The sequence below is a fragment of the Musca autumnalis genome, unplaced genomic scaffold (assembly GCF_047663935.1).
Source record: "Musca autumnalis isolate F117 unplaced genomic scaffold, ASM4766393v1 scaffold_5, whole genome shotgun sequence".
Taxonomy (NCBI): Eukaryota; Metazoa; Arthropoda; class Insecta; order Diptera; family Muscidae; genus Musca; species Musca autumnalis.
The window spans coordinates 31087414-31101018 of record NW_027412088.1 but is presented as its reverse complement, the minus strand read 5'-3'; the positions used below and the strand labels follow the sequence as shown (position 1 = coordinate 31101018).

The 13605-nt window shown below is 33.4% G+C and overlaps 1 protein-coding gene across 1 annotated transcript in view; it reads left to right on the top strand.

The window, feature by feature from the left end:
• The first annotated feature begins 689 nt into the window (after positions 1-689).
• Positions 690-13605, top strand: part of LOC141404730 (uncharacterized) — a 423099-nt gene continuing 410183 nt past the window's right edge. The window contains exon 1 of the mRNA XM_073988388.1: positions 690-919. The gene's annotated coding sequence lies outside the window, so the exon portion shown is untranslated. The remainder of the gene's footprint in view (positions 920-13605) is intronic.

Genomic DNA, 13605 nt, shown 5'->3' with positions numbered 1-13605 from the left:
AATTAAAATAAATATTGACAATGATATCGCTACAAAATCCCCACTGCTTAGAGATGATATAGAAAATAAAAACAAAAGACTTAAGACACAAACGTGCCCACCTACGTGCCATGAGTAAACGACAACAACGACAACAAAAATAACAATCAATGGATACAATGATACCAATACCATGACAATAAGCCGCTAAATTATAAAACGGTAAATTAGCAAAGCCAACAAGCGAATTCGAAACAAAATGGAATTGGAACATTCTTTTTCATTCATTGACTAACGTAGACAAAATATATTCGCCGCAGCATCCCAAGTAAGAAGAGTCTCAGATTAGAGAACTATCTTACCAGATGGGCAATAAGAGAGAAAGAGAGTATTGTCGGCTTTTCTCAAATATTTTTTCGTTTGTTTTGATTTTGTTATTCTTACTCCACAACATAATTGTGTAGAGTTGCACACTCACCTCGGCTGGCGTAAGTTGTGGGGAGTTATGCTTGGTTTGGTTGGTGCCTGCTGAGATTGTTAACATGAGCTGGCCTGGCTGTTAATATACTTTGAAACAGCTGAGTTGAGCTATGCTTACCACAGAAAACTCTTGCTTTTCATATTCACTGGGTTGGAAAGCATTGTGTGTGTAGCTTGGTGTTGTTTTGATTTTTATATGTTGTGGCTTGGAGGGCCAAGCCAGCCACCGTAGAGTCTGTTTTCTGTTGGTTATGCTATTTGTGGCCAATATGAGTTGCATTATCGTTGTCTGTTAACAGAACTGTTTTGACCATTAAACCGTACGGTTGCAAACGCCTAATAACGCTCGCGCCTTAACGTCTTTTGTTTAGAGAGTTTTTGTTTTTTTGTTTAAAGAAGAAGGGTTTTCTTTTGGCAAAACTAAGTTTTAAATCATTTTTTAAAGATAATGAAATAAAAAGTTAGTGCAAGAAATATAATTAAATTTTTGAGTTTTGAATGCCAAATTTATAACAAATATTACAACTTCTTCTCCTTTAGTGCAACTTTAAAAAGAAAAAAAAAAATATTTTGCAAAACAAAATCTTGTTTTGTGTGTTGATTTGTTAATTCTTTTTTTGTGTGATTTGTTGTTGATTTTGTCGAATTTTCGCGTTACCAAGAAAACGAAATAAATAAAAATTCGAGTGGTTGTTTTGGCCAAAGAAGAAAATAGTCCATTAATAATATTACAAAAATATATTGAATTGAACTTGTTTTTATTTTTGCAAATACATATCTCTTGTCGTTTTGTTTTCGTTTTTATTTTGTTTGGTTTTTGTTTCTTAAAGAAAAAGTGGAAAAACAAACGATAGATTTCGATTTTGTAACAGTTCGCCACCATATAATATTGCCTAATAGTATCGCAAAAATCGAGTTTGCAAGCAAATCTATCAATGAAATGAGATTAGAGAAGTAACCAAAGAAAAAAGTGGCAAAGCCAAAAAAATACAGAAAAAAATAAAAACAAAAAAATATAAGAAATCAATACTCAAATATGTGGAATAAGTGGCAAATGTATTTTAACCAACAACAGAAAATCGTATTGAGCATAACATGTTCAAAAAGATAAATCAAAGCCTGATTTTTTGGCGAGATGAAAACCCCACGAGGAAAACTGGCTGCCACATTTCAACACCATACCGGGTGATTTGGCATTAGGCACTAGAAAGAAAAAAAAAAAACATCAAAAACAAATAAAATCTGGAAACCAAAACCAACAGAATCAAAATAAACAAACAAAAAATAATGTGTATAAATGATAAAGAGAGAGAGAAAAAAAAAAATAATATTAAAACAAATGTGATTTGTGAATAAACGCAAGCCTAAAAGATTGTAAAATTGTTTACATTACAAAAAATTACATGATATCTAAAATTGTATAAAGTTCTAGAAATTGTTTGAAATGTTATGGGCCGAGAGTTAAGTATACAAATTTTAGACAGAAATTTGGTTTACGTTGACTGTTAAGCTTTATTTAGATGCTGATAAAAGATTTGACAACAGGAGTTGTGTTACTCAGTTTCCTGGATTTTTTGTTGCAACATGGGAAGACTTCTTCTACGATAGAGTTCTGCAATAGCTTGTGGAATTTTTTTAGAAAATTCTCGTAGTAAATCCATTAGAATGTTGCAGTTTTTCAGAATATTTTCAGAGATATTGTTTAAAAATTAGCATTTGCAGGAGTTTCTATTGATATATTCCTAAAAATACAGCATTCCTTAAAGAAATCTCTGAGAACATTTTCTTTGCAATCTAGGATCACTATTTGTAGGACTTTTTATGCAAAAATATTAAATTCACAATTTTTACCTTTACCTCCCAGGGTCTTTCGTGGAAAGAGGAGTTGCTAAAAAATATGTATGTACAACGCTTCCCAAAGGAAAAGATCAGGAATCTGTTGATATATTCTTTTAAACGTAAGAGAAGGTAAAAAAGCCTTCAGTGTCCCGATAGTTATTGAGACTCCAGAGACCACCAAATAAAAGTCCATGGTACGATCAGTGACATATAAGTCCTCCTCGGCATATGCTGCACACAGGAGAATCGCGGGAAAAAATATGGAAACAAAAACAGGCGCAGGTACATAGATTCTGCTCCAAAAACGCAGATAGAATGCTAAGGATTTGGTGAAACACGATAGCAATTAATCGGCTTCAGCCCCCTATTCTGTAATTTTTTAACAACTTTACTCATTGTTTAATTTACAACAATTTCATTTGTTTGTTTTGTAGTTGTTACAAAAACCAAAGAAATTTTAAAAACTTTTCAATCGATAAAAGTTACAGAATAAGCCTACAACTGTTTTTGCCTCGAGTTAAACTCTAAAAATAGACATGGAAAATATTGAAAGAAAATATAAAAGATATTTAAGTTATAAAAAAATTTAAAAAATTTTTTTTAAGAAATTATTTTCGAGCATTGTCAATAAACGTGGATTTAAAAAAAATATTTTCGACTATTGTCAATAAAGATGCATTTTTTAAAAAAATATTTTCGAGCATTGCCTAAAACCAGGAGTTTTTAAAAAATATTTTTGAGTATTGCCAATAAACGAGGATTTTTTAAAAAATTATTTTCGAGCTTTGGCAATAATCGAGGATTTTTTATAAAAAATTATTTTCTAGTATTGCCAATAAACGAGGATTTTTTAAAAATTTATTTGTGAGCATTGCCAATAATCGAGGAGTTTTTAAAAAATTATTTTCGAGTATTGCCAATAGACGAGGATTTTTTAAAATTTTTTTTTTTCGAGCATTGCCAATAATCGAGGATTTTTTTAAAAAAAAATTTTAGAGCATTGCCAATAAACGAGGAGTTTTTAAAAATTTATTTGTGAGCATTGCCAATAATCGAGGATTTTTTTAAAAAATTATTTTCGAGCATTGCCAATAAACGTAGATTTTTTTTTAAAAAATTATTTGCGAGCATTGCCAGTAAACGAGGATTTTTAAAAAATCATTTTCGAGCATTGCCAATAAACCTAGATTTTTTAAAAAAATATTTGCGAGCATTTCCTTTAAAACGAGGAGTTTTTAAAAAATTATTTTCGAGTATTGCCAATAAACGTGGATTTTTTAAAAAAATTATTTTAGAGCATTGCCAATAAACGAGGATTTTTTAAAAAAAATCATTTTCGAGCATTGCCAATAAATGTGGATTTTTTAAAAAATTATTTTCGAGCATTGCCAATAATCAAAGATTTTTTGCCAAAAATATTTCAAGCCTTGCCAATAATCGAGGATTTTTTAAAAAATTATTTTCGATCATTGCCAATAAAGGAGGACTTTTTTAAAAAATCATTTTCGAGCCTTGCCAATAATCGAGGATTTTTTAAAAAATCATTTTCGAGCATTGCCAATAAACTTGGATTTTTTAAAATATCATTTTCGAGCATTGCAAATAATCGAGGATTTTTTGCCAAAAATATTTCAAGCTTGCCAATAATAGAGGATTTTTTAAAAAATTATTTTCGAGCATTGCCAATAAATGTGGATTTTTTAAAAAATTATTTTCGAGCATTGCCAATAAACATCAATTTTTTTTAAAAAATATTTTCGAGCATTGCCAATAAATGAGGATTTTTTAACAAATTGTTTTCGAGCATTGTCAATAATCGAGGATTTTTTTAAAAGTTATTTTAGAGCATTGCCAATAATCGAGGATTTTTTAAAAAATTATTTTCGAGCATTGTCAATAAACGTTGATTTTTTTAAAAAATTATTTGCGAGCATTGCCATTAAAACGAGGAATTTTAAAAAATTATTTTCGGGTATTGCCAATAAATGTGGATTTTTTAAAAAATTATTTTCGAGCATTGCCAATAATCGAGGATTTTTTGCCAAAAATATTTCAAGCCTTGCCAATAATCGAGGATTTTTTAAAAAATTATTTTCGAGCATTGTTATTAACCCAGATATGACCAGTGTCCTATATATAGGACACCCAAAATTCTTGTTTTCATGACATGCCAGCTTTATCAAAGTACCGTTTTTATTGTTGACCTCAAGGATATAGCTAGAAATATATCTCTACACAATTTAGGTGGGGCCCAGTACACAAAATTTTAATTTTTGTGAGAAAAATATAGAAAAAATGTCTAAAAAATGATCATGATCATTATCAAGCCTTGGGCATATCTGGGTTAAAACGTGGATTTTTTTAAAAATTATTTGCGAGCATTGCCATTGAAACGAGGAGTTTTTAAAAAATTATTTTCGAGTATTGCCAATAAACGAGGATTTTTTAAAAAATTATTTTCGAGCATTGCCATTAAAACAAGGAGTTTTTAAAAAATTATTTTCGAGCATTGCCAATAAACGTGGATTTTATAAAAAATTATTTTCAATCATTGCCAATAATTGTGGTGTGGAGTAATAAGGAAACAGAATCTCTTGGTTGTACGAAAGTTATATACCCTCGCCTATGAATAAATATCACAGTGCTTTTGAAACAAATTAAAGTGGAAGGTGCTTGCACCTGGGAAGTTTTTGCTGATTCTGAAACTACAATGTTCAAGGATGAGAAAAATCAAAAAAAAAAAAAAAAAAAAAAAAAATCGACGGAGCGCTTTTTAAATAAATCGCGATTCAAGTTGACCTATCGGAATGGGACTACAAAAATGTTGTAGCTGTGAAAATTCTCTACAAGATTGGCTTTCGTATCTTTTGGCTAGGTTGTACCATTTTTGAGATATATAAGTTTATCTTCAGAAATTGCAGTTCATGATATTGTTTTGCTTTTTCCTAATTTGAACTTCTATATCTCAATAACGGTAAAAGCTACGAAGATATCATCAGACAATCTTGTAGAGAATTTTCATAGCTACAACATTTTTTAGTCCCATTTCGATGGGTTGTACCATTTTTGAGATATATAAGTTTAACTGGGGAAATTGCAGTCATGATATTGTTTTGCGTTGTTCTAATTTGAACTTCTATATCTCAATAACGGTAAAAACTACGTAGATATCATAAAAGACAAACTTGTAGAGAATTTTCATAGCTACAAATTTTTTTTAGTCCCATTTCGATGGTACTTGCGATTTCCAAGTAAAATCGTGAATGCCTAAAGCCCTTAAAAATGTCAATATAAATCGCGATTCATTTCAAAATCCCTCCGGCGATTTTTTTGTTTTTTGATTTTTCTCATCTATGAACATTTTAGTTTCAAATCAGCAAAAACTTCCCATCGATCATCAAGCTTAACTTTAAACGAGAAAATTAATAAAAATCATTAAAAATGATCTACGCCCTAACAGGCAAAATTTCGAAAAAAATTAAGCACCTTTCATTTAAAGTTACTTAAGACGCGCCGTGGTAAATAAGTTGAGTCGATTTTGCCGACAGACATATATCCTCAGCCTGTGTGTACGCTGAAAGAATTAAAACTTTCATCTATTGACAATATCGAATCGAATACCGGCTACGCAACCAAAATTAATTACCCCATTCATTATGACCACTATGTCAGGAAGCATGGACTAGCCCACGAAAAACTTTACATCGCTGTAAACAGGACCACGGGGAGTAGAATCGGTATCTTCGAAGAGACCCTAAATACACTTAAACGAAAATCTTGAACTTTTTGTTTTCGGGAAGGTACCTCAGAGAAGATTGACTTGGACCATTTTTGAAGTTAAACTACATTTGGACAAAATATTGGAAGACCAAACAATTTGGACCAAATCGGTTGCTCCATTCAAGATAATCGTGGGTACCATTTTAATGCAAATTTGTTGCACTTTTGAGGAGAGTGGGCAGATATGGATCATCTTCGAAATTAAAAAAAAAAAATAGAAAAATATTTGCAAGGCCGAAATTTGAACCGAATCGGCTACTACACATGGTGCACTGGGGGTTTTTTGCAGCTATTCATATTCATAGGAAGTATTACCTTGGGTTCTAAAACCCTTATTTCGATGAGACACATTTTTCGTCATTTAAAAGTGTGTATAAACTCGTTAGCCTTAAGGTTAAGGGTATAAAAAGCCAATTACAAATTCCGGTGGAGAAATAAAGTGCTAAGGATATGAAAAAACATTTTCAGGACAGCAATTAATTGGCATTAGGAGTATTAAAGAAAAAATAATATCTTAGCATTGCGAATGCTTTATACCCTCTGCCTATGACGGAGATATGAAAAGCAAGTATGAAAGAGTCTGATAGCGTAGCTAACAAAATGTACACGCAGCCTGTGGCATAAAAAAGGAACAAACCCAAATCATTTAGTCCTGACGTCTGTAAAATATTCACTATTACATTTCGTCGACATAATTAAAAAAATGCCCCTCAGCATAATGGAGCTGAAATTTCCTTATTATTTAAGCCATGTGAAACTCCACTAAAAAAAGGTAATTCGAGGGGCACTAGAAAACTTCCTGGCTTAGGCAACACGCAGTATCGCCAGGCGTCATTTGACATTTTTTTTGGAAACTTTGACGGTTTTTAGCATAAACGTACTCACGACAGTTTGACATCCGACCATGTTTTGTGTTGTTTACAGTGACTTGATTGAGACACCCCCAAACAAGGTTTTTGAATGCTTTTACAGCATCTTCTGGCGACAAAAATCGTTGACCACGCTTTTTGTCTTGATGTGCTGGAATCAAATGAAGTCATTGGATCCCCAGTAAGGTATGTACGGCCGCTGACCCATCAAATCCACGTTTTGTCCGGTCAAACAGAGATAGTTTTAAAAGTTATGTTGGAGCTAGCATTGACATGGTGCAGAATGATTCGTCTTCTCTGGTTCGTTTTTTCGAATTTCCCATGAGACTTCAGTCAAACAAATGAAGTGTACCACACAGAATTAACCGTCCTACATTTTTCCAGCCTTATAGTCGCCACATGATCAGTTTTGCCGAAGAAACAGGCGACTATTAGCTTGAAAGTGCTTCTTGCATGAACAAATTTCATTAGGTTTGGCTCGTTTTCGAAGACCTACACGAAGACCGATTCCTGTTTTGTTTCGAGCTCATAAGCATAGATCCAAGATTCGTCGCCTGTGACGATTTATAAACGTTGTTTGAAGCACCGCGTATTTATTCACAATTTCTTTGCACCAATTGACGATAGCCTTTTTTGGGCGATTGCCAAATTTTACTGGATCTAACAAGAAAAACTCATTTTTGCGGTCAGGTGTTCATTGGTGGAAGACATGTCTAGCGGTGCCTCTATCTTTCGGTATGTAGTGTGACGATCTTGCATTATCCGTTCACGAACGGCTAAATTTTTTGTATGATTGTAAGTCCTGAGTACGTTTATATAAAAACTGTCAAACTTTCAAAAAAAAAAAAAAAAAAAAATCAAAAATGTCAAATTCAAAAATGTCAAAGTTAGACCGAAAACTTTTCTAGTTTCCCTCGTAGTGTTCCGAGGGTATATACACTTTCTTACGGGCAAAATGTGCCTCATCGAAATAATGGTTTTAGACCCCAAGTATGTTTGGACGAAATCCGTTTCTAATAATTTGGGGTCGATTTAGCCATGTCCGTCTGTCTGTCTGGCTGGCTGGAGCGCACGATAACTCTCGAACGGATCAACCGATTCGGTCCAAAATTTGGATTTCGTAATATTTTGTCAAAACTTAGTTTAAGTTCGAAGATGGGTTATATCGGTCCACCTCTTCCGGTACCTCCCCCACAAAAGTTCGAAAATATTCGGAAAAATTTTAGGTACGATAACTCTTGATGGGAGTAACCGATTTGGTCCATACTTTGCACATTGTGAAATGTCTACCAGACTTAGATGACGTTCCAATATGGACGGTCCACTCCTTCGGGTACCTCCCACACAAAATTTGGGATAAGTTCAGTTTAGGACCTGCTCACGAATCGCTTTGATTTTTGTTGTAGCAACTTGTATTCACCGCCCCCATACGACGGTACAAGTTTCATCTGGGGCAAGTCCATACTTCCTGAGCAAATAGCCAGAAAGTTGCAAAAAACCCTTATGAAACGGTGTGTAGTGGTTGGAGCGCAAGATAACTCTCGAACGGATCTGCCGATTCGGTCCATAATTTGGCTTTAGCAATATTTTGTTCAAGCATAGTTTTTGTTCGAAGATAAGCCATATTGGTCCACTCCTTCAGTACCTCCCCCACAAAAGTTCGAAAATATTCGGAAAATTTGTTCGTACGGTAACTCTTGAAGGGAGTGGTCGATGTGGTCCATACTTTACACATCCTAATATATCTACCAGATATAGATCAGGTTCAAATATGGACTATATATGTCCACTCCATCCGGTACCTCCTACACAAATTTTCGGATAAGTTCACTTAAAGACCTGCTATCGAATCACTTTGGTTTTTGTTGAAGCAACTTGCATTCGATGCCTAAATTACGATGGTACAAGTTTTTTCAGGGGCAAGTTCATACTTCTTGAGGAAACAGCCCGAAGGGTGTAAAACCCCTATGACACCCCCATGGTCTATGTCGGTCAATTCCTTTAAGTACCTCTTCCGCAAAACTTTTGAACTTTAATCCTAATCAACATTTTTGTCCGTTCATACGCCCAAAATATTTAAAACCCACTAAATACATACGTTTTTTTGGGAAAAAGGTGTTTCAATTTACACAGGCTGAGGGTATATCCCTGTCGGCAAAGCCGACTGATACTTTTTTACTTGTTTTTTGATTTTTTTATTTCATAGTATTATTTGAAAAACATTTTTTTTTCAAAGCGGTTTGGGCGTGACCTTTTGTGATGAAAGTTATTTTTGGCATTAACAGGCAAAAGTTCATTCATTCTCGCTACAGGAAATCATTTTTGAGAAAAAGGTCAAAAAGTCATAACCCTATTATACAATGTTCTCTATTTTCGCTATTGGTCACGTTGTTATCTTAAGGAAGATTGTGTCCATTTCTTAAGTCTTTTGTTTTATTCGCCATAAAATTGGTATTAAATAGGTCTATTAAACGTAGAAAACAACAGCAGTTCTATTTAGTCCATAGCAATTTTGATAATGTTGCGAAAACTCAAACATTTTGGCAAAATTTAATACAAAGCCTACAGCCGTTTTTTGGGCATTATAGCCTACAGTACATACATAGCCTACATTCACTTTAGAACCAACAGATAAATTAAAGAACATTATTTTTTCTCCATAAAAATAACTAACATATTCTAGTGTCAAAAATTTACAAAACTACAACACCACCACCAAAAACACTATCGAAAAATTGCCGATAATTTAGTTTTTGGTTCTTAATAGGTGTCTGTCAACAAATTGAGCTGGTTTTCTTAATTTCCTTAAAGGAGCGGGTTTTTGGGGGAGGGGGATTGAGAGATGGAGAGAGGAGACGCTTTTAAGAGCGCAATTTAATTTCAAAATTGTCTATTAAGAATTTTGTGATACGTTTTTATGGACATTTTAACAAGGCAAAATATGCGCTAAACTAATGGTCGCAGCAAGTACATGCAGGCAGCCGTTACAACAATTTTGCTGGCAAGAAAATGAAAGGAAGTAGATTTTTGAGACAAATGAGTTTCGTAAATTAAGCAGAAAAACTAAAAACACAACTCAACTCAATTCAGCTCAGCTATTGACAGAAAAAGAACACCAGAAACTATGAGACTTTCAAAAAAGTGTACGCTGTCTGATGTTGTTGTTGTTTGATTGCACTTAATTCTGGCAAAAGAAGACAACAACAACAATAAGAACGAAAACATAACAACGACAGTTTAAGTTTTAAAAATTCGAAAAAAATTGCAACCACATGCTTGTACTTCTGCTACTACCACTACTAGGCCATGAAGGGGCGTTTAGTTAGACATGCGGACAAGCGGATATGCAGAATATTGACATGAAAGATAGACATAATGAAGTCTAGATATTATTACAACAAACAAACAACAACAAAAGCAAACAGCAAATATTGGTATAATAATTTTCTTGTCGATATCGCAAATTATTGTCTATGATATGAGTGAATTACTGTTTGTTACGACTCGACTCGTTTCGATTTGATTTAATTGGTTACGAAATTCATTCACAAAATATCAGTCAGGGCCATGTCAACGGAAGTGTTTGTGCTATTAAATGATTTTTTGTAAACCAAAAATATTTAAGCAAAATAAAAATAAATGCAATTTTAATTATTCAATATTTGATTTTATTTTTTAACAAAAAACTGGAACCAATTGTTTTGATTTAATTGAGTTCGTTTGTCTTTCATAAATTAAAATTGTTATTTAATCGCTAAAATATTCTTCAAAAAGATTTTTGTTGTTATTGTTTTGGTTTGTAAAGATGTCTTTGTTTAGAAATACTACGCAGAATGGCATTAATAAATATTTATTCAGTGGAATATTTTTGAATATTATAAGTATTACGTTGTGTATTTTTTCTTGTTAATAAAGCGTAAATTCGTTGACACGTCGGTGGGTGCTATTTGTATATGTCCTTGTTTATTACTGAAAATTTTTGTATTTTTTTTTGTATTTTTTCAAACAAATTGAATAACAAACAACAGTATAAGTTAAGGTTAGATAGAAAGTGACCAACAAATTAAAAAAAATTTGTTTAAGTGCAGTTTAAGGACTATTAAAGATTCGTACGTAGCTAGTACCTGTGGTTCTACTTTCAGTGACATAATTTTTTTTCGTGTGCAAGTCCATATTTCCTGAGGTAATGACCTTGGTTAGGTTAGGCGGGAAACAGTGGCGAAAATCTCTTCATGGGTTATGACTTTTAGAAATTTTTTCTCAAAAATGATTTCCTGTAGTGAGAATGAATGAACTTTTGCCTTCTAATGCATAAAATAAAGTTCATTCCATTTTATTAAAAAAATGTTCCGCATAAACCACTTTGATTTTTATACCCTCAGCCTTTAGGCTTGAAAGTGTATATACACTTTCATACCGGCAAAATGTGCCTCATCGAAATAATGGTTTTAGACCCCAAGTATGTTTGGACGAAATGTGTTTCAGACAATTTGGAGTCGATTTAGCAATATCCGTCTGTCTGTCTGCCTGGGGCGCATGATAAATCTCAAACGGATGAGCCGATTTGGTCCAAAATTTGGCTATCGTAATATTTGTCCAAACTTAGTTTAAGATCGAAGATGGGCCATATCGGTCCACTCCTTCAGGTACCTCCCCCACAAAGGTTCGAAAACCGATTTGTCCATACTTTGCACATCGTGAAATGTGTACCATACTTAGATAATGTTTCAATATGCACTCAATCGGACCACTCTTTCGGGTACCTCCCATACAAAATTTCGGAAAAGTTCAGTTTAGTGCCTGCTCTCGAATCGCTTTGATTTTTGTTGTAGCAACTTATATTCACTGCCCCCCATATGACGGTACAAGTTTCATCGGGGGCAAGTCCATACTTCGTTTGTTTGATAATAAACAATAGAATAAGGCAAGGTAAGACAGACAGCGAGGTAATGACATAGGTTACGGTAGGTTGGAAATAGAAGCGAAAATCTCCACATGTCCTCATGGATATACACTAAGGTTATGGCTTTTCGACATTTTTTCTAAAAAATGATTTCCTGTAGCACAGATGAATGAACTTTTGCCTATTAATCACTAAAATAACGTTTATTCCGTTGAAATATAAAAAGTTCACGCTCAAATAGATTTAAAAAAATATACACATTTTTGAAAAATTTATGAAATGAAAAAAAAATCAAAAATTGTTTCCTGTTGCACGAATGAATAATCTTAAGACCACTAATAAATAAAATAACGTTTATTTCATTCAAATATTGAAAAAGGTCATGCACAAACCACTTTGAAACAATTTTGAAATTTATATCTTTAAATACTTCTATACTTCCGAGATAATGACCTAAAATCTCCAACCTAAAATCTCCAAACTTTGCCATCGTATTATTTCATCCAGTCATGTATCAGTTTGGATATGGAGCATATCGATACCGTCGTTTTGGTACCTCCCACTAAAATGTTGACCTTTTCATTTAAATATCCTCTCCAGGATTTCTACACTTTTTGGTCTAGCAAAGATGTCTCATAGGACGGCTTCGACCGATTTTCGATATTTTCAAGGTCTTAGCCACATTATTAAATCGAAATGACTGAAAATTTTGGGTTTAGTCTTCATATCAAGAGAAATAAATATTTTTTTGTTTAAAATAAAAATTGGACTTTGGAAGCTTGTTTAAGGGGTTATCCCTTCTTGCCAATTAAAAAAAAATCGAACAAAAAAAAAAAAATATTTATTTATTTTGAAGTACAGGTATAGAGTGTGCCGCAAAAAATTTCAAGTCGATCGGAGCAAAATTGGCTGCGATATGACCTTTCAAAGTGGAGAACACGTAGTGGTTTGTGTGTTTAGGCGTACTTTATTGGTTAATTATACCACTTCTTTTTGCATAATTCTAATATACCTCACAATGGCTACCTTTTGGGAATTCCCTGAAATGAATTCACTTGAAACCTATGAATGAGACTCGAAGACGTACACTGGCCTATTAAATTCTAATCCATATGGCGAGACAGAAGTTATAAAGAAGGAATGTATTGGGCACGTCCAAAAGCGTATGGGGTCCCGCCTTCGAAGTTTAGTAAAAAGTAACAAAAAGCTTGGAGGCAAAGGAATGTTGACAGGAAAATTGATTGACAAGCTCACTATCTACTATGGACTTGCAATTCGACGACATTCGAATTCAATTCACGATATGCATGAGGCAATATAGGCGGCATTTGATCATTACAGTTCAAGCTATACAAATCCACGTCACGGGAGATGTCCAACCGGTGAAGACTGGTGGTGTTTATATCAACGGGCTCGGGCAAGAAAAGAGGCTTTCATACACGATTACAGACCACTTCCATCAAATGTTTTGGATGCTATTACACCTACATATATTAGAGTTGTACAATCTAGTTCATTTGAAAGATCTAGTTCAATAGCTCAACTCTTTTAACTGAACTAGTTCAGTAATATAGTTCATAGTTCACTATCCAGTTCAATCATTCGGATCTGAATCGTTCACGTACTCTTAATCGTTCGCTTGATGAAAACACGTACATACATACACCAAATAGGAGCAAACATTAGAATAGTATAATTAAACTACAGAAACATTACATTTAGATATTTTTATTCCATTCATAAAGAAAGATTAAG